Raw genomic sequence first — 26,498 nt, forward strand, 5'->3', positions numbered from 1 at the left:
ATCTAGAAAATGGGCCACACGTGGAGAGATGGCCACAGGAATGATCTAAAGCCACACCCACACCCAGATGCAACTGTATCTCATTACTCCCACCTCTCCTGGGAGTGAGACAAAACTGTCTAACCCAGATCCCAAGTCACTTCCTGCCAGGGCTTCTCAGCAGTTCAAAGAACTTCTATGTGCAGGTTCTTTCCAAATAGATTGGTTTCTTGAAACTCACAAGAAGTCAAACACCAGAAAAGAGGGGATTTCTGAAAGCCACCCACTAGGATGGCAACTGGTACTTGGTAGTTTCAAATATTAAGAAAAGAAAAAAAAATTGGCGTTGATTAGGCAGTATCTAATCTCCCTAAGCACAGGAAGTGAAGGCGATTGAGTCTGATTTGCAGGAGGCCCCGAGGTTGCACAAAGCAGTCACTCCTCTAGCATGGCCCACTCACTGCCTGCTAAGAAGCCTGCTTTGCCTGCCTCCAGCTGAGCACACCAGAGGGAAAGCACCATTAAATTCCCTGTGAGCTCTTCAACCGATTCGCTGCACCGAGGTCACCAGGTGAAGGGCGTGGGGAAGGAGAGAAGAAAAGATGCTATGGGCTTGACAAGGTTAAATTGATGGGGCCTGTGGGACATGGCTATTCATTCCATGAACGTTTATTGAGCCCCTAGCATCCACCTGGCATTGAGCTAGCCAGGTACCCAGAGCATAAACAAGATTTTAAACCCCACACTGAAGGACCCCTCAGACTGGTGGAAAGTTAGCTGACAAATATCTAGGTTATGCTGCACTGTTGGGAGCACTGCAGAGGGACCCCTTAATTCTGCCTTGGTCAGGGATGGTGTTGGGGAAGTACAACCCCAGAGCTGAATGTTGTAGGCCAACTAAGAGTTTTCCAGGTGAAAGTTGGGGGAGCTGGAAGGCGGGAAAGATTGTGGAAATTGGATGTTGTAGTAGGGCTGTGTGAAAGGAGCATTAGTTGCATTTGGGGAAAAGGTATGAGGCTGGAATGTAGGCAGAGTCCTGCTTCCCATGGACAGGAGAGGGAGAGGAAAAGACAGAGGCATGGAGTTGGTAAGGATAAGGAGGCTCCTGCTGTTGGCTAAGAGATGGGGAGAAGAAACTAAAGTGACATAAAAGAACACGTTGCAAACTTTGGAGGTAGAAAGGATGGGGTCGCTGACAAACTGTATTCAGGGAATAGTGGAGAAGGGTGTCCACCTTCCTTGGATTGGAAGGCTGACTGTATTGTCATTAATCAACTCTGAGATACTAGGGGAGGGCTGGGATAGAGGGGACCTGAATTTAGATTTGGGGGTGTTGAACTGGAGCTGCCTCATGGCCATCCACATGGAGATGTACGGTAGACCATGGGAAATATTGGTCTGGAGCCCAGGAGAGAGACCTTGGCTGGATGTCCAGGCTTCACAGCGTGACAGGGTCATCTTTATGGATATTTAAGTGGGAACCTCGGTTCCTACCGCCCCAGACCTGCTGCAGGAGCTCCGGGCCGCTCTGGTCTTCGCCCTGCCAAGCAGGACGGGTGGCTTACCCGATTGGTCAGCTCGGGGAAGGAACTGAGCATGTGCGGCCACACCCCGTGGCTCCTCCCTTTTACCTTTTTCCCGCCTTGCGCAGTGGCTCCATTGTACCTGCTGGTGGCGCTGACTGTGAAGAGCCTCTGTTTGGAGCACACTCGAAGGCACTGTCTTCAATGACCTCTATTAGTAATAAGGTAAATGTTTTAGACTCCGTCTGTGTCCTAAACTCGCAAAGGAGAAAGGAGAGTGTCATGTATTGAACCCCACTGCCAGGCCCCCAACAGTATTAATTTGTGTGGGTTGGTTTGTTTTTTGGAAAAGGGCCTCACTCTCTTGCCCAAACTGGGGTGCAGTGGTGTGATTCCGGCTCACTGCAGTGTTGACCTCCTGGACTCAAGCGATCCTTCTGCCTCAGCCTCCCAAGTAGCTGAGACTATGCCCAGTTTTTTAAAAAAAATTTTTTTTGGAGAGTTGCAGTCTCCCTATGTTGCCCAGGCTGGTCTCAAACTCCTGGCCTCAGGTGATCCTCCCACCTCACCCTCCCTAAGTGTTGGGATTACAGGTGTGAGCCACCATGCCAGGCTAATTTGTGTTTTGTTTGTTGTTTTTCCCTCCTCTGCATTCCAAGCTGGTGGCCAGGCCTAGTTCCTTTCCTGACATGTTTTTTCAGGGTAAAGAACAGATACTGGTTTTCTTTAGTGTTTGTGGTGTGGAGACTTTGACAGCTGCAAGAGGAGAGAGAAGAGAGTCACCCTGGGATTGGGAGAGAGGAAATAACAGGTTCCAGCAGACTGGGGTCTGGGTGCTGCTCCATGTCAGGTCACTGGGGCAAGTCCTCAAGGGGGTGGTTGATCTGTGTTGTTAGGAAGGCTGAACTCCAGGCCCAGGAGCATTCACTTTGCCAAAGATTCCTTTGCTTTAAGCAGCAAGACTATTAAACCTCAAGGGACAATGCAGTCTAACCAGGGAGCACCTCAGCAGTGACCAGCATGAGCCGAAGACCAGTGCCTTTGCCTAGCAAGACCTCCCAGGAGGAGCCGACTTTGGCACACCCCTGAGTAGAATGTGGGACATTCAGCAATTACTGAGATTAATTTCCTGTCACTTCAGTAGAAGGCGGCTCAATATCAGATTGAAGTTGATTTAAACAAAGTCAGGAAGTGTGTCATGGCCGGGTGCAGTGGCTCAAGTCTGTAATCCCAGCACTTTGGGAAGCCGAGATGAGTGGATCACCTAAGTTCAGGAGTTCGAGACCAGCCTGGCCAACATGGTGAAACCCTGTCTCTACTAAAAATACAAAAATTAGCTGAGCGTGGTGGTGGGCGCCTGTAATCCCAGCTACTCAGGAGGCTAAGACGGGAGAATCACTTGAACCTGGGAAGCGGAGGTTGCAGTGAGCCGAAATAGTGCCACTGCACTCCAGCCTGGGTGACGGAGCAAGACTGTGTCTCAAAAACAAACAAACAAGCAAACAAAACACCTGTGTTACTTCTTTCACATGTGAGTTGGAAGACTAAAATTCACAGCAGCAATAGTAATCAGAACATAGAAGTGCTGGGAGTAGGCCGGGTGCGGTGACTCAAGCCTGTAATCCCAGCACTTTGGGAGGCCGAGACGGGCGGATCACGAGGTCAGGAGTTCGAGACCATCCTGGCTAACACGGTGAAACCCCGTCTCTACTAAAAAATACAAAAAACTAGCCGGGCGAGGTGGCGGGCGCCTGTAGTCCCGGCTACTCGGGAGGCTGAGGCAGGAGAATGGCGTAAAAACCCGGGAGGCAGAGCTTGCAGTGAGCTGAGATCCGGCCACTGCACTCCAGCCTGGGCGACACAGCGAGACTCCGTCTCAAAAAAAAAAAAAAAAAAAAAAAAAGAAGTGCTGGGAGTATGGGAGGTGGGGATTCAGAGGGAGTGAAGCCGAGGAGTGTGGGCAAAGCCTGGACAATCTCAGATTTAGGGGTAAGTGAAGATAGAGGAGGCCAAAAATGTGAAGTCAGCAAGACAGGAGAAGCTGAAGAGGAGGGTTAATGGCATTCAATGCTGCAGAGGACAACTAAGACTAGGATTAAAAGAAGGTAGGTATGTGATCTGGCATTTGGAGGTCACTGATGACCTTAGCAGAGCGGTGCTGTGGAGGTGGAAGTGAATGCAGAGAAGAAAGGTCACATTCTCAAGAAGAGTTGCGGGGGAAAGAAGGAGAGACTACTGGTCATAGATGAAGGTGGAGGGAAGGTTTATTTTTAACTTGGGAGATTTCTGGACATGGCTTAAGGTTGAGGGGAAGGAGGCAATGGAACAATGGCAGATACTCTATAGAGCCAGACCCAGAAGACAGGGACATTTGCACATATTGAGGAACTGGCCCTGGAGGCAAGTAGAAACATGCAAAGAAGAGGAGAAGTTGTGGTAGACAGCTTCTAAGATGGCCCCCAACAATCTCTGCCTCCTGGTGTTCATGCTCTGGTGTAACCCCTCCCCTTAAGTGGGCGCTATACTTATTGACCCACTTCTAACACACAAAATATTATTCGCGTAGCTGGGTGTGGTGGTGTGCACCTTTAATCCCAGCATTTTGGGAGGCCGAGGCAGGCAGATCACTTTAGGTCAGGAGTTTGAGACCAGACTAGCCAACATAGTGAAACCCTATCTTGGCCGGGCATGGTGACTCATGCTTGTAATCCCAGCACTTTGGGAGGCCGAGGCAGGTGGATCACCTGAGGTCGGGAGTTCAAGACCAGCCTGACCAATATGGAGAAACCCTGTCTCTACTAAAAATAAAAAATTAGCCGGGCGTGGTGGCACATGCCTATAATCCCAGCTATTCGGTGGGCTGAAGCAGGAGAATCACTTGAACCTGGGAGGCAGAGGTTGTGGTGAGCTGAGATCGTGCCATTGCACTCCAACTAGGGCAACAAAACGAAACTCCGTCTCAAAAAAGAAAAAAAAAAGAAAGAAAAAAGAAATTCTGTCTCTACTAAAAACACAAAAATTAGCCAGGTGTGGTGGTGCATGCCTGTAGTCCCAGCTACTCGAGAGGCTGAGGCATGAGAATCCCTTGAACCTGGGAGGCAGAGGTTGCAGTGAGCTGAGATCATGCCACTGCACTCCAGCCTGGGTGACCTCAAAAAAAAAAAAAAAAAAACTGTGATGGGATGTCACTTCTGATATATTAGGTTATAAAAAGCATGTGGCTTTCATCTTAGGGCACTGTATTGAAAAACAAACTTTTTCCTCTGCTGTCATATCACAGTAGTCAGCACAGAAGACTTCTGTGAGCACATGTGTGGAGATTTCTCCCCACCAGCAAGCGAGCGGTCAGTTCTGCAGTGGACACCAGCTGAGTGTCTTCTAATTCAGTTTTGTTCTGACACTGACACTATCTACCTGGATATAGCATCAGATACCATAAGTTAAGGGCTCAGTCCCACAAGACTGCCCCCACTTCTGACACCAGTCACAAGTCTAGGCCTCCATCACTTCAGACTGACCAGTTGCCCACGATGCCCTCTTTAGGCGTGATTCATTTGCTGGAGTGGCTCATGAAACTCTGGGAAACACTTATGTTTACTGATTTATTATTTTATTTATTTATTTTTACATTTATTTATTTATTTTGAGACTTGCTCAGGCTGGAGTGCAGTGGCCCTATCTTGGCTCACTGCAACCTCTGCCTCCGGGATTCAAGCGATTCTCCTGCCTCATCCACGCTAGTAGCTGGGATTACATGTGCCTGCCACCACACCCGGCTAATTTTTGTATTTCTAATAGAGACAGAGTTTCGCCAGGCTGATCTCAAATTCCTGGCCTCAAGTGATCTGCCTGCTTCAGACTCCCACAGTGCTGGGATTATAGGCATGAGCCACCGCCCCCGGCCTCTTTAATGAGTTCTTATTCACCTTCCTGGAAGCCTCCATGAGTTCAGCTGTTCGGAGGCTTCCCATACCCCATCTTCCTGGGCCTTGAGACTTCCTTGGATAGGCATGACTGAAGCCTGGACAACCATGCAGAAATGTGACTGGACAAAAAGGGTATAATCTAATACTAATAGGCTAAGTGGGGAAATTCAGCAAGGCCCATCGGTTCCGATTCTTCTTGGCCCTCTGTGCAGCGTTCCTTTCTCCTGGGTATGGGGCAGGACCCCGTCTGAAGTGGGGGTCTTATAACCTACAATCAGACAAGGTAGGCCAGAGAACTTATTTATGACCAGTACCAAGGCAGAAAGGTGGGGCAAGATTTTACTTTTAGTTCCTGTGGCCTGCCTTGGGGAGAAAAAAAGATCAGGTGAAAGGGCCGCAGGAGAAGGTCAGAGACAGAGATTCTGCTTCCTGAGGCCTAAAGTGCCCCAACATTGTAACAAAACACTGTCTTTCACCTTTATCCTCTGAAGCTACTTTAGGAACCAATGACAAAGGGACAAATACTTTAGCAAAAGTTATGCTATTGTTTTAGTCACTTAGGACACAAGAAGGACGATAGGAGTTATCAGCCAGGAACTGTGGACAGAAACACACACACACACCACAGACACACATATTAAATATATGTTAATATATATAAATATATATTATATATGTATATGTATATTATATATGTATATATAATATGTATACTATATAATATGTTATATATATCATAATATCACAGGCATTCTGTCTTGTTCTCTCTTGGATTGCTCACCCTGGAGGAGGTCAGCTGTCATATTATTTTAAGGCAACCCTATGTAAAGCCACATGAACGACCTTAGGAGCCTTCAGCCCCAGTCAAGCCTTGAGGTGACTGCAGCTCCAGCCAATAGCTTGATTGTAATCTTATGAGAGACCCTGAAGGAGATAGACCCAGCTAAACCAAAACCAGAGTCTACAGACTATAAGATAGTAAATGTTTATTGTTCTAAGACATTCAGTTTTGGAGTAATTTATTACACAGCAATAGACAGCTAATAAGTAAACAAGTGGCCAGGCACAGTGGCTCACGCCTGGCAGGTGGATTACTTGGGCACCAGAGTTCCAGACCAGCCTGGGCAACATGGTGAAACCCTGTCTCTACAAAAAATAAATATAAAAGTTAGCCAGGCATGGTGATGTGCATCTGTAGTCCCAGCTACTGAGGAAGCTGAGGTGGGAGGATCAATTGAGCCCAGGAGGAGGAAGCTGCCTCTAGGATGGAGACAGCTGGGGGAGCAACACCTTTTGGGATGGAATCAGGAGTTTCTCTGTGATATGTGAAGTCCTGAGAGGCTTATGAGAGAGGCCATACGCATTTGGGAATTGTGTCCAGAATTCAACATGGGAGCCATCTGTGCAGGAGATAGAATCCAGAAGCCACCAGCGTATTCATGGAATTTAGTCTTGAGACTGAATCAGACCCTCAGGAGGAGCAGAGACACACAAGTCATGGCCAAGTGTCTGACTCTTTGAGGCTTAGTTGTCAAAGCTATAGGAGATCTACCTTGTATGGTTGTTGTGAGTGGTGGCATAAAGAAGCGCCTGATTTCAGTGAGCCATGTTCATGTACTGCACTCCAGCCTGGGTGACAGAGTGAGACCCTGTCTCAAAGATAAAATAAAATAAAGTACACAAGTTTGCATGCAGGGAAGGCAAACATTTGAAGGAGCATGAGCCCGAAAGCCTTCTATTTTCTTTGCTGAGAACAAGTTAAGAAGAGGTACAAAGGTTTGGCATGGCCACCATGGAAAATGGAAAATTAAGCTGGGTGAGGATAAATAAAAGAATGGAACAGTACCCCTAAGGACCCAGTTGAGACTAGTGGCAACAAAGTCAAAGCTATTACCATATGCAGTTGAAGGATTGTTGTCCAACCACCTTGACATCCTGAAATAAAAGAAGAGAGATAAGCTATTGAAATGATCCAGGACTCAAAGTTTATAAGATGATGGGTCAAAAACCAAAGAGGCAAACAGTTGAGGATGCTGGCAAGAGATGGGCCACAGCGATAGAACCACAGGACAGGAACAGAGGAGGTTAGCTCCTGGATGGCTGGGCAGAAAATGGCAGTCTCATTGAAACTAATGAGTTGATGTGCTGGGCTTGAGAGTGAGAGGAGTCAAAATATTTTAGGGGAGGACTTCTGGGTATCTAGACAACTCAGGGTGTACCCATGGGTGATGCTTGCTAACATGGAGTGGCCCCCTGTCAACTCCTCCAGTCTAGCTCAAGCCAGTCTGAGTCCCCTCTGCATCATCACCACAAACACCCTGCTTTAGCCATAAAGGATTTCTCTGGTCTGTTCTCGTCACATCTGCCTATGCTGCCCTCCCTTCCACCCCCACCCCATCTGCCCTTCATCTTTCCCCAACGCATTCCTTTTCAACTCTCAAGCTCAAGCTCATGTTCTGCTTCCTTGGTGAGTCCCACAAATGTCCCCAGTCTGAATTAATGTCTCCCCACCCCCAGCCCAGTGTTGCACCTGCACAGCCATGCAGTTGGCCGTACATTCTGAGGAAGGCGATGGGGTTTTCTGTTTTCTCCATTGGAAGGTGCATCCCTGGGGAGTGGAAAGCATGGGCCAAGATCCTTAGGTAGCTGATGTTCTAGCAGAGCAGCTTCTTCTCAGTTGGTGCTCAGTGCTGAACTGGATCAAGTAGTTAAAAATAATAAAGGCTGAGGATTAGCCTTCACTTCTAATGAGGGTACAGGAAAAAAAAACAAAAGAAGACCGAAGACACTAAGGTCCAAAGGGAGCTGAGCAGACAATAGTGCCATTCTGAGACCAAAAAAAAAAAAAATTCAGTGGGAGAGAGCTACCCACTGAGTACTGGGTCCATTCTGCATCTGCTGCCCACTCACAACAACCATGCAAGGGAGATCTCCTATAGCTTTGATGACTGAGCCTCAAAGGGTCAGACACTTGGCCGTGACTTGTGTGTCTCTGCTCCTCCTGAGGGTCTGATCCAGTCTCAAGAATAAATTCCATGATATGCTGATGGCTCCTAGATTCCTGTAGAGTCTCCTGTGCAGACTGCTCCCATGTTGAATTCTGGACACAATTCCCAACTGCCTCGGAGATCTCTCTCACAGGCCTCCCAGACTTCACATATCATACAGAAACTCCTGATTCCAACCCCAAATGTGTTGTTCCCACCGCTGTCTCCAGCCTAGTAAATGACAGCTCCACTCTAGAACCAGCTAGAACCAAGAAACCTCAGCTCCTGTCTCTCACACACCCACAACCAGCCATCCTTGGGGCACTTGCTGCCAGCTCTGATATCAAAGTATGTCTACCTTCAACCACTTGCCCCCTGCTTCCAGCACCTGCTTGGAAGCCACCATCACCTCTTACCTGGATTCTTGCATTAAGCTCCTCGCTCCTCTCCCTGCATCCATGAGTGTCCCCTTTCAGCCAATTCTCAATACACCAGCAGAGAGTCTTTTCTTTTTCTTCTTTTGTTATTTATTTTAATTTTTGAAACAGAGATGGGGTCTTCCAACAGTTGCCTGGGCTGGTCTCAAACTCCCGGGCTCAAACAATCCCCGCCCTCGGCCTCCCGAAGTGCTGGGATTATAGTTGCGAGCCACCATGTTTCAGCTGGGATTCTTTCTTTTTTTTTTGAGATGGAGTCTCGCTCTGTTGCCAGGCTAGAGTGTAGGGGTGCGATGTCGGCTCACTGCAACCTCCACCTCCAGGGTTCAAGCAATTCTCCTGCCTCAGCCTCTTGAGTAGCTGGGACTACAGGCACCTGCCACTGTGCCCAGCTAATTTTTGTGTTTTTAGTAGAGACGGGGTTTCACCATGTTGGCCAGGATAGTCTCGATCTCTCGACCTCGTGATCCGCCCGCTTTGGCCTCCCAAAGTGCTGGGATTACAGGCGTGAGCCACCGCGTCCGGCCTGGGATTCTTTTTTAATGTAAATCTGATCATTTCACCCTTCTGGTTAAAACCAACTGGTAGTGTCCCATCTCAGAGTCAAAGCACAAATCCTGACCATGGCCCACAAGGCCCTGCATGGTACAGTCTCGTGTCAGTCACTACTCCGATTCTTTAAATAGCTTTATTGGCCGGGCGCAATGGCTCACACCTGTAATCCTAGCACTTTAGGAGGCCAAGGCAGGCAGATCACTTGAAGTCAGGAGTTCAAAAGCAGCCTGGCCAACATGGTGAAACCCCGTCTCTACTAAAAATACAAAAAAAAAAAAAAAAAAAAAAAAAAAATAGCCGGGCACGGTCGCAGGTGCCTGTAATCCCAGCTACTCAGGAGGCTGAGGCAGGAGAGTCTTTTAAATCTGGGAGGCAAAGGTTGCAGTGAGCTGAGATCACACCATTGCACTCCAGCCTGGGCGACAGAGCGAGACTCCATAAAAACAAAACAAAACAAAAAACCCACACACAATAAGTAGCTTTATTAAGATACAATTCACATACCACACAGTTCACTCATTTAAAGCATACATTGAAAAAACCCTTGTATGATTTTCCATATAATCACAGAGCTGTGCAGCTGTTGTCATCTCAGTGCCTTTCAGGTTATTTTCATTATTTCAAGAAGAAACTTGCACCCCAAAGTCACCTCTCCCCATTGTGCCCACTCCTGTAGCCCTAAGCAACTTGCTTTCTGTGCCTATAGATTTGCCCATTCTGGATGTTTCATATAAACCTCTCTGATTTTACCTCCTACTTCTGACACCCTGTTTTCTACTCATTCTCCCTTCCTCCTTGTGTGCCTTGTACATCCCCATCACACCTTCTTCTCAGGGCCTTTGCACAGTTTCCCCCAACCCCAAATCCAGCTTCCCTGATCTCTCCATGGCCACACCTCTCAGGGAAGCCTTTCCTGAGTTCCCTCCTCCCCCTCCCTCTGCCGCCCCCACATGCCCCACTGAATTTTTTAAGTGTAATAAGTATATATTATCACATGGCACTAATCACCATGTATTCTATGTTTCTCTTTTAATCATCTATGTATCTCCTGTCGCTCATGGAACTTCAGCCCCAGAGGCAGGGCTTTTATCTTTTTTACTCCCTGATGTACACTCAGTGCCTTAAACACACCTGAAATATAGAGATGCTCCATAAATATTGTCAAATGAATGGCAGGAATGGGATGTAAACACAAATCTGTCGGACTTCAAAACTTGTGTCCATAACTATTATACTTAAAGATCATAGAGAATGTGAAGGATTTAAACTCATGGCAGCGACTGGGTGCGGTGGCTCACGCCTGTAATCCCAGCACTTTGGGAGGCTGAGATGGACGGTTCACCTGAGGTCAGGAGTTCGAGACCAGCCTGGCCAACATGGTGAAACCCATCTTGACTAAAAATGCAAAAAATTAGCCAGGCATGGTGGTGCATGTCTGTAATCCCAGCTACTCAGGAGGCTGAGGCAGGAGAATCACTTGAACGTGGAGGCGGAGGTGGTAGTGAACCAAGATCACACCACTGCACTGCAGCTGGGCAACAGAGTGAGACTGTCAAAAAAACAAACAAACAAACAAAAACAAACACACACACGTGGTAAAAGTAAGAAAGGTCTGAAGCCTATGCCCAGTGTGGTGGATGCTGGGCTGCAGTAGAGGCGTTCGTAATGCCAGCTCCCAGGAGTGTTGGCAGCTGGAGCTTGCAGCTGCATCTTTTCCAGGGTTTGATCTGGGCTGAGGAGAAGCTGCCTCAATCAAGGCCATTACCACTTTCTAGGGCAGCCTGCATCCCATGGTCAATGCAAGGGTAGCAACCTGCCCCACGCTCCATTTTCAAAGGGCTGTCCTAGCTCCGGAGCTCCTTGTGGCATTGGCAGGAGCCATTGTTTCCACAGCATTAAAGTTCAGCTTTTTCCTCTATTCATCTGTCTTCCTCCTCTCCCCACACAGGTGTTGATCTTGACAGCATTCCCCAGTAAACTTTCTGTGCACAAATTGCTGTCGTGGAGACTGTTTCCTGGAGAATGCAACCCGTGATGCTCAGAATTATTCATTCAATGGCTTCCTAAGGAGGTTGAAGGATCTATGGGTAGGTGGACACAGAACAAATAAGCTGGGCCACTGAAAGCCACACCAACAAGCAGAGGAATCAATCCTACCTGTGTTTTCATGACCCCGGCTCATCATATCGCTCTTAACAAACTAACATGGGAAGGAAGAGAATGTGGTATGCAGGGTCCACAGTCACTGCTATGGCTCGGAAGCATCCCTCATGTGAAGACGGCTCCATTTCTTGGCCAAGCTCCATTTCAGACCCAGAGCTTGGGCTCCGTGTTTGTACTGTGACCTCGCCCTGTGGAGTCCAACATACAGTGACTCATGAGTCATCAGGGGCTCGATCAACATTTCCTCTTGGCTACACATCCCACCCCCACCCCAAAGACAGTGATCATCCCTTTTGGGAGTCTGCTGCTGAGGGGAAACGAGAAGGGGAAAGTGAGTCAGTCAAGAAATGACAACCCCAAGGGGGCAGCAGTATCCCTGCCTGAAGTCTAGAGAAGAACAGGCAAAAGTATTATTAAAATTATTCTTTCCTGTCAGCCTTCTCAGTTGAACAAGAAATGGGAAGGTGGTACCCTCCCTGGTGTGGGAGCAACTTGAGGGCCGGCATCACTTGTCTTTTGTAATAATAAAAGCCAGTCCTTGGTGGGGTGTGGTGGCTCACATCTGTAATTCCAACACTTTGGGAGGCCAAGGTGGGAGAATCACTTGAGGCCAGGAATTCAAGACCAGGCTGGGTGACGTAGCAAGACCCCATCTCCACAAAATATATGTTTAAAATTAGCCAGGGATAGCAGCATGCCTGTAGTCCTAGCTAGTTGGGAAGCTGAGAAGGGAGGATCCCTTGAGCCCAGGAGTTCAAGGCTGCAGTGAGCTATGATCGTGCCACTGCACTCCAGCCTGGGCAACAGAATGAGACCCTGTCTCGAAAAAAAAAAAAAAAAAAAGCCAGTGCCCGTGTAGCGAGACTGTGTCCCAAGATCTGTTCTGAGTACTTAACGTATATTCACTAATTGAATCCTCATAACACCACAGTGAGGAAGAGACCATTATTCCCAGCCCTGTTCTGCAGATGAGGAGACTGAAGCACAGAAAGCTAAAGAATGGATGGGTCTGAAACCTGCTCGGGCCACATGGTTATGCGTGGGTTCCACCACCGTCCTACACTGCCGGGATGTGTCATCCAGGGCTGAAGGCAGGGCCTGGCCTGGTGGGGTGCACTGCCCCTGTGGCCCTTCTCCCAGCTGGCCACATACCCCTCAGATGCAGTGAACGGCCCACTGGACACCTGGCTTACAGAGAACATGGGTGAAGGAGAGCTGCAAGCCTTCTCTCAGAGCCTCCCTTCTTCCTGGCTGGTGTCTGTGGGCTGAGTGTGTCTCCCTCTGGCTTGATTCACGGTTTTTGCTCTCTCTTTGGCGCATTCATTCTTTCCAGATTTTTTACTTTCCATTCGCTCACAAGGGAAGACCTTCTGAGGGCGGAAACATCACGCATGAGTTAAAGGAGAACAATGGGTGAGAGGTGCCGAGTAAGCCTTGAGTGTGGCGGCTGTGTTGTGGTTCCTGAGCTTCCTCCACGCCAGATCTGATCTTCAGTGACGCCCAGCAGGGCCTACGGAGACATTCATCACTTCCTCCCTCAACGAAAGGTGTGAACCCAAGAAAGTTTTCCTCTTCCAGGCCAGGTGGTCCCTGTGCTGAGTGGAGCAGGATCTCTCTAGACTCTGGTTACTTACCTGTCCTTTCAGGGCGCTAGTGTGTCCTTGTGCCTACAAGCCCCTGCCCTACCCCACATGCACACAGGAATTTAGCGATTTGGGAGTTTTAGTTTTTGTTTTATTTATTTTTGAGACAGGGTGTTGTTCTGTCACCCAGGCTGGAGTGCAGTGGCATGACCGAAGTGGTAGAGCTCCCTGATCCCCCTCGTAGGACGCACGACAGGGGTGTGGCTCACCTGTTGGGTCGCCACCGTTGCTCAAAGCCCTTAAGGGAGGGGGAGCACACAGATGGACTGGTGCAGGGGCCCAAGTGGGTGTGTGTTACAATGTGCCCCTTTAGCCTTGCCGTCCATGGATGGCTCAAGTGTTAACCAGCTCCATGGACCCTCTGCCTTTCTGCAAGGGCAGAGGGCCAATGTGACAGCTTTCTGTATCCTAAGCTCTTGTCCAGCATCCCAGAAAAACTGGGTCACACAGGGACTCGAAGGATAAATGTGAGAATTTTATTGAGTGGTGGAGGTGGCTCTCAGCGGGATGGATGGGGAGACGGAAGCAGGGGATGGAGTGGGAAGACAATCTTCCCCTGGAGCCTGGCCATCCAGCAGCTGAACTCCTCTCCCACCAGCAACAGCCCAACTCCTCTCGGCGTTCAGATGTTTCTCCTCTTCTCTCTTTCTCTGCCGCGCCCTCCATCTGCTTGTCTTCTCGTCTTTTCACCCGCTTGTCTGCTCCTGGAGCCTGGGGTTTGGTGTTTGTATGGGGACAGGATGGTACAGGATAGGGGGCATGGCAGACCAAAAGGCAACTTTTTGGGCACAAAAACAGGAATGCTGTCCTTGTTTAGGGCCATGGGTCTTTAGGCTTAAGGGTGAGGTCTTTGCCGGGGAGCCACCCTCTTCTACCCAGTACTTCCCTGTCTACTGTCCATATCACGATCCCAGCTCTCTGCAGCCTCAACCTCCCAGGCTCAAGCGATCCTCCCACCTCAGCTTCCCTGTAGCTGGGGCTACAGGTATGTACCACCACCCCTGACTAATTTTTGTATTTTTTGTAGAGATGGGGTTTCACCATGTTGCCCAGGCTGGTCTTGAACTCCTAGGCTCAAGCTATCCACCTGCCTTGGCCTCCCAAAGTGCAGGGATGACAGGCGGCAGCTACTACACCTGGCCTAGCTGTTTGGTTTTCGCTGGGCATCTCTGCGTTGTGAGGCTTATTATTCCCAAGTTGACTCCTTGACCAAAGAGTGAGATCACCCTTGCAGGTTCTGGTTTGGAGATATGAGAAAGTCCAGACTTAGCTAGACTGATGTTTCTCAAGCTTTTTTCATTTTCACCCCCCAGGAGCCTTGGAAGACATTTTTTTCTATTGCTCCTCTCCCCATGACATTACTGTATGTCAGCATATCTAAAGACTACAAATCATTGTAATGTCTAAGATCTTTTTTCACATACACATCCCTCTCAGTAAACAATTTTCAGCCCCTTGGGGGCAATATCACCTTTTGTTTCTTGGGGTTTTTTGAGATGGAGTCTCGCTCTTCTCCCAGGCTGGAGTGCGGTGGCACAATCTTGGCTCACTACAACTCCACCTCCCAGGTTCAAGCGATGCTCCTGCTTCAGCCTCCCAAGTAGCTGGGATTATAGGCACACACCACCACATTCGGCTAATTTTTCTATTTTTAGTAGAGACAGGGTTTTGCCATGTTGGCCAGACTGGTCTCAAACTCCTGACCACCTGATCCTCCCACCTCGGCCTCCCAGAGTGCTGAGATTACAGGCGTGAGCCACCGCGCCCAGCTTCAATATCACCTTTTGGAAGTCCATGAGCTAGGCTCAGCCACTAAGTGCCCCACCCAGGCCCTCTCTTCCTTTGGGGTGGGAGCTGTTGATATTCCTGCCCAACAGGCATCACTTGTTCATGGTTATATATAAGCCCTCACCTACTTCTGTCAAACCTTAAGCCTGATGCAGTTTCACTCCTAGGTAGTTGCCCAAGAAAACCTCAAGTGCCTAAGACCGCCAAAAGACTATTACAAGGATGCTCACAGCAGCTTGATTCACAGTAACCACAGACTGGAAACAATTGAAATGAACTTCAACAAGACAATATGTAAGTAAATGGGGATATATTCATACAATGCAATTTTACCAGCAATAAAAAGGAACTACCTACTGCTACACATACAATATGGACAAACTGCAAAAACATAGTATAAGTAAAAGGAAACAGATGCAAAAGAGTATGTGCTGTAGGATCTATGAAGTTCAAGAACAACCAAAACTAGCCCACGGTGACAGAATAGTATGTACCTCTGGGAAGACTTAGAGGGAAATTTTTCTTTCCTATCTTGATTTGAACGGTTATTCCGCAAATGTGTAATTAGGTTAAAATGTGTAGACTTATATAAAAATTCTAGCTATAATACACTTAAGATTTGTGTACTTAGCTCTATGTAAATGGTACCTTAAAATTTTAAACAGATCCTTGCAAGTTCCTTCAGAACATTCAGACAGGGGTTCCTGGGTAAGATGCAGATTTCAGGGTCTCATCCAAAGACCTGCTCTATGGACTGAGACGCTAAATCTTACCCATGGCCCCAGGGATTCTGATGCAGGTTATCCTGGAGTTACACTCTGTTAATGGAAAAAAACAAACTGTGTACAGTATTTTAAAGAGGTTTATTCTGAGCCAATTCATGAGTGACCATGGTCTGGGGAAACAGCCTCAAGAGGTCCCAAGAAAGTATGCCAAAGGTGGCTGGGCGAGGTGGCTCACGCCTGTAATCCCAGCATTTTGAGAGGCCAAGGCAAGCAGATCACCTGAGGTCAGGAGTTTCATATCAGCCTGGCCTACATGGTGAAACCCTGTCTCTACTAAAAATACAAAAAATTAGCCAGGCGTGGTGGTGGGCACCTGTAGTCCCAGCTACTCAGGAGGCTGAGGCAGGAGAATTGCTTGAACCGAGGAGGCAGAGGTTGCAGTGAGCTGAGATCACGCCACTGCACTCCAGCCTGGGCAACAGAGCGAGACTCAGTCTCAAAAAAAAAAAAAAAAAGTGTGCCAAAGGCAGTCGGATTAATTTGCTTTTATATGTTTTTATATGCTTTTATATGCTTTTATATGCTTTTATATGTTTTAGAGAGGCAAGAGTTTACAGGCAAACACATAAATCAATACATGGAAGGGATATATCGGTTTGACCCAAAAAGTTGGGATATCTAGAAGTGGAGGGCTTACAGGTTATAAGTGGATTCAGATATTCTTTAATTTACAGTTGGTTAAAGGAGTAAGGCTCTGTCTAAAATTTGGCGCCAGCAGAAAAGAATGTTTTAAATTAAGATAAGGATGCTATGTAGCAACATTGCCATGTTGCCATGCCTGCAGGCATGACTTCACCCTGACCTGGCATGGTTTAAAATCTGGAATCTTAGTGCCACAAAGCATCTGTTTTGTCAGTCTTGTGATCTCTATTTTAACATTAAGGCTGGTCAGTTGTGGTGCCTAAACTCCAAAAGGGAGTGGGTATAATGAGGCAGGTCTGACCTTCCTTCCCATTATGGCCAGGTAGTCTGTTTTTCAGCTATCTCTGGGGTTCCCCTTGACCAAGAGGGGGTCCATGCAGTCAACTGGGGGCTTAGAATTTTAGTTTTAGTTTTCACTATAAGACACACTGGTCAAGAGTCTCAGCAGCATACACTTACTGGTTCCATCAGCTTCTTGGTCCATGTTCCCATAAATGGGAAAACATAAGTCTAAAGAATTTGAAGTGAATGAAACAAATACTGCAAAATGTTCCCTGAGAAGCACAACGGAATAGACCCTGAACTCCTGTAAGCCTAAATCAAATCAATATGCAAATCAATCAATATCAAATCAATATCAATATCAAACTGGCTTCTAGGGGTGAAGGTGGTGATGTTGCAGGAAAGGAACAGGCAAAGAAAGGGGCCCTTATGCTCAGCAGTGTCTCATTGGCTGCAATTTAGTGTTCTGACTCCAGCCCACCCTACATCACTACACTAGAAGGCACAACATTATATCTGGACCCTAATAGGAGCCCCTCCTGTGATGAGCTGCGTGACTTTGGGTAAGTTCCTTAACAGCTCTGATTTTCAGTTCCTCCTCTGTAAAATGGGAATAGTAGAATTTACCTCAAGGGGTTGTTATAAAAATTAAAAGAGAGAAAGTATGCAAGGACTTTGTACAATGTGTAGGGGAGGAAAATATTTTTCCCTCTACTCTCCTAAATTTTCCAGCTAGGGCTCTGTAAATTTGACTGACGAAAAATAGATTAACATGTGCATCACACATACGTATGGGAGTACCCTGTGCTGAGTAACTTAAAAGGGTGGTTCGAAGTTGGGCTTGTGGGAAACCAATGGAAGATAAGGGCTAGTGAGTAAGGTGTGCTATGCATATTCCTCTGGTGCCCTCTCTGGGTTTATAAGGGTCTAGACTTGTCTCCAGTGATTAACTTCTGTCCTTCCTGGTAGAGAGGAGAGGAGGAGAAACCTTTACAAATTGGTGTCCTGGGCCAGGCCATGGCTGATGTCTGTAATCCCAACAGTTTGGGAGGCCAAGGCGTGCGGATCACCTGAGGTCAGGAGTTTGAGACCAACCTGGCCAACATGGTGAAACTTCGTCTCTACTAAAAATACAAAAATCAGCTGGGTGTGGTGGCATGTGCCTATAGTCCCAGATGCTCAGGAGGCTGAGGCAAGGGAATTGCTTAAACCTGGGAAGCGGAGGTTGCAGTGAGCAGAGATCTCACCATTGCACTCCAGCCTGGGAGTAACGAGAGTTGGCAGTTGGCAACAAGAGTGAAACTCCATCTCAAAAAAAAAAAAGAAAGAAAAATTGGCGTCCTGCTTTTGGGCAAATAGAGGACAAGCAGAGAGCCTTTCTTGTATCTGCTTCTCCTCAATGTTCATCAGCTCAAAAAAATCCTATGCCAAAGTAGCATATTTTGGGGTGGCATGTTCTGTGCTGTCCTTCGTATACCTGGCATACAGAAGGAGCTTGTTAAGTGTGGCTTTCTCCAATCTTTCCTGAACTCTACACTCCTGTTTGCATTAGCTTGAGCCCCTCATTCACATATTAAATATTCACTGGCACTGTGCCAAAGACTGGGCCGGGAGGAATAAATGAGATGTAGACACTCAGAGTGGGGAGAACCACCTGGGAGGACAGGTACTGGGGATACCTTGCGATGAGTGCCATATCTTCCCAGTCTCAGCGTGCTAGGAAGGGCTTCCAGGACTCCCCTGAGTTGAGTTTAGCAGGATAAATAGAAATCACCAGCAAGTCAAATCACAAAGACCCAGGGTGAGGAGAAGCTCCAGCTGTGCAAACTTTCTGGGTCCTCTTTCATGGCGTGCATTAATTCAAAAGCCAGCAGCTAGTGCAAGATTGTGTGCCAGTCACCAGGCCAGACACTGAGGAACACACAGATACATGCTCTCAGGAGACTCTTCATCTGAATCAGGCCCTCCAAAAGCACTAGGATGGTAGAAAGCTGGGGATCAGAATTACAGAATTACACACATAATTTGTGAGGTCTTTTTGTTTGTTTTTATGCTTTGTTTGCTTTGGGTTTTGTTTTTGTTTGTTTTTTGTTTTGTTTTTTTGAGACAGAGTCTCGCTCTGTCACCCTAGGCTAGAGTGCAGTGGTGCAATCTTGGCTCACGGCAACCTCTGCCTCCCGGGCTCAAGCCATCCTCCTGCCTCAGCCTCCTGAGTAGCTGGGATTACAGGCACCCGCCACCAGGTTTGGTTAATTTTTTTTTTTTTCGTATTTTTAGTAGAGATGGGGTTTAGCTATGTTGGGCAGGCTGGTCTCGAACTCTTGACCTCTGGTGATCTGCCCACCTCAGGCTCACAAAGTGCTGGGATTACAAGCATGAGCCACCACACAAGGCCTACACCCATAATTTGTAACTGTCCTATGTTGCTAATCAACTGCTAGTCCTCAGAGGAGAGAGATGAGGTCATAGGTGCCATTACTATTTGTCCCAGGATGTGGTAACAGCCTCTGGCTATGGAGGGAATTAGCAAACAGCGCTGACTGGCCAAGTCTAACCCTCTCTATCCCCCTCAAATGACAGCAGTTAGGAAGTTCTGTTTCTTGAAAGCCGATTGCAGGAAACATTCCATGAGTGACAGAAATCATGCTAGATCTTTAGTATGTTGGTAGCAGCTGTCTTTTTCCAGCTGTCTGAGGCAGGATCCAAAGGCAGTCATGTCACTTTGTCATAAATCTAACCTTTTCAAGAAAATTTGTGATGCTCTGAGAAATTGGGCATCTTCTCTGGGACTCTGAAAGGTGGCTCATGCTGTGGCATGCTAGTAAATATTTATCATCAACTCTTAAGAAAAACAAAATGCCCTGCTTTGCAGTGTGTGCTGATTTCCCTGGTGCAAATACTGCCACCATGAGCAACAGTGCCACCAGGCCAATGAGACATCACCGAATGTGCAGTTGGGAAGGGATACGTGCAGTCAGCTCTTGCAAGCAGAGAAGAACCTTCTCCAACATGCCACTGAGTCATGCTCTACTTGGACCTGAGAGAAAACTTGCCAGAATGATATGCACATGTCACCTCAGTGATGAATAACAGCAGATTCTTAAAAGACAAAAAGCCTTGTTTGAAACACGTCTGGGCACTGGCATGACCTGCACCCTGAGCTGGGTCCGGGCCTCTGCATTTTGTTAAATCAAGTGTAGCCTGAAGCTACCTCCTTACATATTTTAAGTTCAGCCTAAATGTTTTTCTGTACTCATGAACTATAACCTAAATGGAACTGTAAACAGACTGTAGCCTACTCTTGTGCCAATCACTGAGTTTTGGCCAATCAAATGTGGCCAACTGTTCAAATTGCGTTCAAATAAGGCAAATGCCGAGCTATAACCAATCCTGTTGTTTCTTTCTTTCTTTTCTTTTTTTTTTTTTTCTTTTTTCTTTTTTGAGATGGAGTCTTGCTCTATGGCCCAGGCTGGAGTGCAGTGGAGTGATCTCAGCTCACTGCAACCTCTGCCTCCTGGGTTCAAGCCATTCTCCCATCTCAGCCTCCTGAGTAGCTGGGATTACAGGTGCGCGACCCCACACTCAGCTAATTTTTGCATTTTCAGTAGAGACAGGGTTTCACCATGTTGGCTAGGCTTGTCTCGAACTCCCGACCTCAGGTGATCTGTCTGCTTCAGCCTCCCAAAGTGCTGGGATTACAGGTGTGAGCCACTGCAGCTGGCACCAATCCAGCTGTTTCTCACTTTCATTTTCTGTACACCGCTTTCCTTTTTCTGTCCGTAAATCTTCCACTACGTGGCTGCACTGGAATCTCTGAGCCTACTCTGGCTCAGCAGGCTGCCTGATTCATGAATTCTTTTTTGCTCAAACTCTTTTAAATTTAATTCTGCTGAAGTTTTTCCTTTAAAAACTTCTTTGGACCAGGCTACTGCCTTCCACATGTCCCATCTTTTCTCTGCCTGGTCACCTCCTACCCATCCCTCTAGTCTCTTTTTTTTGTTTGTTTTTTTGAGACGAAGTCTCACTTTGTCATCCAGGCTAGAGCACAGTGGCATACTTATGGTTCACTGCAGCCTCGATCTTCCAGGCTCAAGCAGATCCTGCACCTCAGCCTCCCAAGTAGCTGGGACTATAGGCATGTGCCACTGCACCCAGCTAATTATTTATTTTTTATAGAGACCAGGACTCCCCATGTTGCCCAGGGGAACTCCTGGGCTCTTGAGCTCCTGGGCTCAAGCGATCCGCCCACCTCAGCCTCCCAAAGTACTGAGTTTACAAGCATGAGCCACCGCACCCGGCCACTGTCCTCCTATTCTTAACTGGAATCTTCTTCTTCTTCGTGGATGTCTTCTCACCCCCCACCCTTCCACCTTAGGTTAAGTCCCTTCACCACATGCTCTCAAAGCCCCACCCACTCCTCCTTCCTGGCCCTCATCACAGTTTTTGTTTGTTTGAGACGGAGTCTGGCTCTGTTGCCCAGGCTGGAGTGCAGTGGCGCAATCTCAGCTCACTGCAACCTCTGCCTCCCAGGTTCAAGCGATTCTCCTGCCTCAGCCTCTCAAGTAGCTGGGGTTATAGGTGTGTGCCACCACCCCTGGCTAATTTTTGTATTTTTAATAGAGATAGGGCTTCACCATGTTGACCAGGCTGGTCTCAAACTCCTGACCTCAAGTGATCCAGCCACCTCGGCCTCCCAAAGTGCTAGGATTACAGGCGTGAGTCACTGCACCCGTCACTCATCACAGTTTAATGTCCATGTTGTTGGTGTGATTATTTTATTTATATCTCCCTGTGGACTGTAAACTCTCTGAGGGCAGGGCCTGTAATCCCTGGTTCACACATGATGGGAGTTCAGATAGTGGGACACGGAGTGCATAGGTGAAGAAGCACCTGAACTGAAAGAGTATGGAGACAGGCAAAGCCTAGAACCAGCTTTCGGAATCACCCTCTGAAGCTCCCTCTCCCTCATCTTCAGTTAGAGGGGTCAACTGATGACCAGGTGACCTTTGTCCTAAGTTTCAAGATTCTGGCTCTTAGCCACATGGTCATCATCCAGTAGGGGAGAAAATTCTCCAGCTCTGATGAGGAGGCCCTCTAGCCTGGCCACCACTACTAGCCTTATGTGATGTATATAAATTAGACAAAGATCTCCCCTTTAGCCAGATGTAGCCCCAAGGACCCTGACTTTGCTACAGGATGCTGTATTTGGTGAAGAAAAATGCACCACTTCTCAGAGCACAAGAGAGCAGACGGCACTGGGACTGAATTTCAGATATCACCGCCCCCACAGTCCAGCATCTTTGTGCAGTGCCTAAACTGGAGAAGTGTTCTGGTGGCCCTGCTGGCTCGGCCTCCGCAGGAGTCAGCCTTGCCCAGATCTAAGGGCAGAGAGTTTCAGACAGAGGGGAACAGCAATGTAAAGTTCCCCAGGCAGAACTGAGCTCAGGCTTTGAGAAATCAGAGGAGGCCTGAGTGGACGGAACTCAATGGGGGCAGGAAGGAGGGGAGGTGCGAGGCGGTAAGGGCTCTGGGCTAAGTGAAGAGTTTGTATTTTATTCTAGGTGTCTGTTGAACTGAATGGGAATCATAAAATCAGATAAAACAGGGTTTCTCATTTTTTAATCTATTGACAATGAATGCATAATAGACCCCGGGGGAATATGACAAGGTCGTCCCAGGAGTTTGGGAACCACATCCTTTCCTAGGGCATGGAGGACCTGAGCCAAGTTATATTGTGTACTCTCTTTCCACAGGCTCTCCTCCCGGTAAAATCATGTTAAAATATGCATCAAGGATGGCCTTAAGAGTGGACGTTTATTGTTCTGCCTGTCGCCTTTAGTTTCTTTTGGGATTATTGTTTTCCCTATTCTGGACATGTGATTTGAATGGGGGCTGCTATGTTTTTTTCCCCTTTCTTTTTTCTTTCTTTTTTTTTTTTTGGACAGAGTCTGCTCTGTCACCGAGGCTGGAGTACAGTGGTGCAATCATTGTCTCACTGCAGTCTCAAACTCCCGGGTTCAAGCCATCCTCCCACCTCAGTCTCTCAAGTAGCTGGGAACACAGGCACAGGCCACTACACTGCACTAATTTTATTTTTTATTTTTATGTAGAGGCTGGGTCTGGCTTGGTGTCCAGGCTGGTTTTGAACTTCCAGGCTCAAGGGATCATCCTGCCTTGGCCGCCCAAAGAGCTAGGATTACAGGTGTGAGCCACCGCACCCAGCCAGCTACATTCTTATAGAGCCTACTCTTGGCCACAGTCCTGAGGTAGAAACTTGGTCCTAGCTAGGCCATTCAGAATTCTTCCCCAGGATTTAAAAAACATAGACCAGAGAGGTCTGAGTAATTCCTTTGTGGTGCATTAATGTATTCAACATTTTTCTCTTTGGGGGTGAACACTTACGGTAATACTGTGCTTAGGTATAAAGAATACAGTAGTAAGAAAAGGAAAGCACAGTCCCTGCCTCCCCAGAGCTTACAATCTAGTGAGAGGGACATGTGTGAGTCCAAAGCTGATGCAAATAAATATAAAATTACACTGAAGACAGATGCAAAAAAGGAGAGTGGTGACACTTTGAGAACCTGTGGTGGGGGAACTACCTGGGGAAGTAGGTCAAGGATGGTTTCCCCAAGGAAACGATGATGGAGCTGAGATCTACGTAATGGGAATGGCATGTGAGAAGACTGAGTGGCAGGAGAGGGCATGGCAAGTGCAGGGAGAACAAGAGGGCAGTGTGACGAGAGAGGGAGAAGGGTGCAGGGGGGGCCTGGTTCCAGATAAGGCTGGAAGGGTAGGAAGAGGCTGTTATATCTGTTATAAATTGTTTGTCTTCTAGTTATAAATAGAGGGGACTTCAATAAGATATAAATGTATAATTTCTCACCTAAAAGTTGTCTAAAGCTAGCAAATAAGTACCTTTATCCCAAGATCCTTATACCGTTCTCTCTGCCATTTTGGGTGCTAGTTTCAGTCTTCAAGTTCTCATAGTCTCAAGATGATCACTGTAGCACTAGCTATTATGTCCACATGCCAGGCAGAAGGAGGAGGAAGGCATAAGGATGAAAATGGCAAAACATCCAGCTGAATCAGCCTTTTGTGAAGGACTTTTGCAGGAACTCAATCTAATTACTTCCGTTTACATCTCATTGTCTACCTCTGGCTGCAAGGGATGCTGGGAAATGTCGTCTTTTCACTGGGTTCATTGCCACTTCCAACAACATGGGGATTCTGTTACCAAGAAAGAAGGGGAAAGTTTCATATGGCTTTGAGATACCCAAGAGCAGATATCAGGAAGGCATTTGGATACACAGGCCTAGAGCTTGGAGAAAGGTCTGTGTTGTAGAATACATTTGAGAATCCTTTAGATAGAGGTGGTGACTGACCTCACATGAGCAAGATCTCAGGGAGGGAGTAAGAGGGCCTAGGATGTAGCCTGCAGGAACTCCAGCATTTGATGGGCAGGTAGGGGGCTGAGCCTACTAAGGAGAGAGAGAAGGAGAAGGATAGAGTCTGGAAGATGTAAGGCTGGGGCACCACCATTGTGGAGAGAGCCACTCTCTGCAGAGAGGAAAGGAAGTGAGTTGGCCAGAGAGGAGTGTGGAATGGAGTGCAGGGGTGAGGGAGGGAGGGATTCCCTGGTTTCGTCATCCCTGATGCCCTGCCCTTCCTGTGATTTGGTTGTTGAACTTTCTGTTATATGCCTTTCAATCAATCTCCTCTTTTGTCTAAATCATTTTGAGCCTGTCCCTCTCAACTTTGCTAATACAGGTAAGTTCAGGACTGAGGAATGTGGAAGATAACTCAACCCATTGTGTCTTGTGAAAAGGGGAAGCGCCTGCTGATTGCAAATGCACGTCTGTTCTTTTCAGCACCTTTGATGGGCCCACTTTTGGGCAAGTCCTAATGCGAGCTCCCGAGGTCAGACCTTGTATCTTCCTAGTGTGGGCTCACAGTAGGCTCCATCTGTCTGAATGAATAAATGGTTGTGGAATGAGAACCACCATGGCATGCTTATTGTTTCAGCACTCATGAAGACACTGGTTTGGTAGAGTTGGGTTTGTTAGTCGTTCACTTCCCTTCTCCTCTTCCACTCAATCACTCTCTCAATGACTTCCAAGCCAGAAATTACATGCCATCTATTTTCTCACCACTGTGACAAGAAAACTCAATGGCAACAGAGAAATAGACAAGGATAAAGGCTCATTGCTAACTGCTCATTTTGTGACCACAATATGGATCTAAAGGGTACATATGTCAGCCTATGTCCCAATGGAAAAAACGGGTTAATCACTATACAAATGGCATTCCTGATTTTTCTTTTCTTTCTTTCCTTTTTTTTTGTTTTTGTTTTTGTTTTTGTTTTAGAGACAGGATCTTACCATGTTGCCCACACTGGAGGGCAGTGACTGTTCACAAGTGCGATACTACTACTGATCAGCACGGGAGTTTTGACCTGCTCCATTTCTGACCTGGGCTGGTTCACCCCTCCTTAGGCAACCCGGTGGTCCCATGCTCCTGGGAGGTCACCACATTGATGCCAAAATCAGAGCAGACACCTGATCAGCATAGTACATTATAGCTGGCATTCCTGAATTTTCATAGTGATGAATCAACTAATAATTTATACAATAATTCAACAAGCAGAAGTTGTTAACCAAGCTTTCTATCCACTTGCTAGAAAGGAATTACAAAATCAGATCTGGCCAAGTGGAAGAAAGAGTTTTAAGTAGTAGGAAAAAGGCTGATCAAACTACTGTCCATTTTTTGGTGGGAAGAATGGTTTGAGTAGACAGAGCTAACTGATAAACCATATCTAATTTCCATGTGACTTTGAGTTCCCTAGGTCCTGGTATAAACAAGGATACAAAACACACACACTCTTTCTGCCTTAACCAAACCAACATGTTCGTGTTCATAGTCATTGGTCGTCAGTTTTTCCAAAGCTTCTTTTCCAATCCAACTCCATATATATATCCATATCCAGTTTCATATATATTTATATATTTGTGTATATGTAATACACATAATATATGTTTGTGTATATATAATATATTATAATATTCTATACTATATGTATATACACACATACTCTCCAGACCATCAACTCCACCAGTGTTGAAAATAGACGTGGAAAAGTCCTCTTCCATATAACCATAGGCGGTCTTGGAGACGGGCTTTTCAACTCAAACCGGTCTCAGCAGCTAAGGGATTAGTCTATCCCTTGAGAAGGAACTAGGCAACTGGAATGAAACAAGAAAAGTGAGCATTTGGGGGTGACGCTTCTCACACTGAAATATTTTTATTCTAGGAAGAATTAATTGGCTAAAGGGTTAATCTAACTGGTGGGTAATTGGCGATGAGAAATTACCTGGTCGTAAGAAGTCTGCTCTCCATGTTCCATGCTTGGGTGAACTGTTCACACACTTCACCACTTTGAAGTCTTCCCTTGCAAAATGTATGGCATTAAAGCCTTTTTGTCTTCCCCCTTAAGGGCTATGAAGCTCGAAATCAGTCACTGAATGAAAACAAAACTCAACTCCTTTGAATAAAACAATCTAGTCCTTGAGTCAACTTGAGTAATTTTCACTTACGCCATTCGTAATTGGAAGGGGGAAAAAAACCTTCTCATGTGTAACTTTCAACAACCTAAGTCATTCTCTGACAGAAAATTCAGAGCTTAGTGATTCATACCAACCCTTCTAGGCAAAAAGATGCCTCTGATTATATGATGAGGTGGTCCCTCATATTTATCCCCTTGAAGGGACACAGGCTGGACCGCTACAACAAAA

The 26,498-nt window shown here is 47.0% G+C and overlaps 1 long non-coding RNA gene across 1 annotated transcript; it reads left to right on the top strand.

Annotated features, from left to right (window-relative positions):
• Positions 1–1,622: 1,622 nt before the first annotated feature.
• On the top strand, positions 1,623–24,791 carry LOC105465092 (uncharacterized). Its single transcript, XR_977290.2, has 4 exons — positions 1,623–1,727; positions 12,904–13,117; positions 15,169–15,295; positions 24,478–24,791. It is a non-coding gene; the product is annotated as an uncharacterized lncRNA (long non-coding RNA).
• Positions 24,792–26,498: the final 1,707 nt, after the last annotated feature.

Source organism: Macaca nemestrina, chromosome 13 (assembly GCF_043159975.1).
Source record: "Macaca nemestrina isolate mMacNem1 chromosome 13, mMacNem.hap1, whole genome shotgun sequence".
Lineage (NCBI taxonomy): Eukaryota > Metazoa > Chordata > Mammalia > Primates > Cercopithecidae > Macaca > Macaca nemestrina.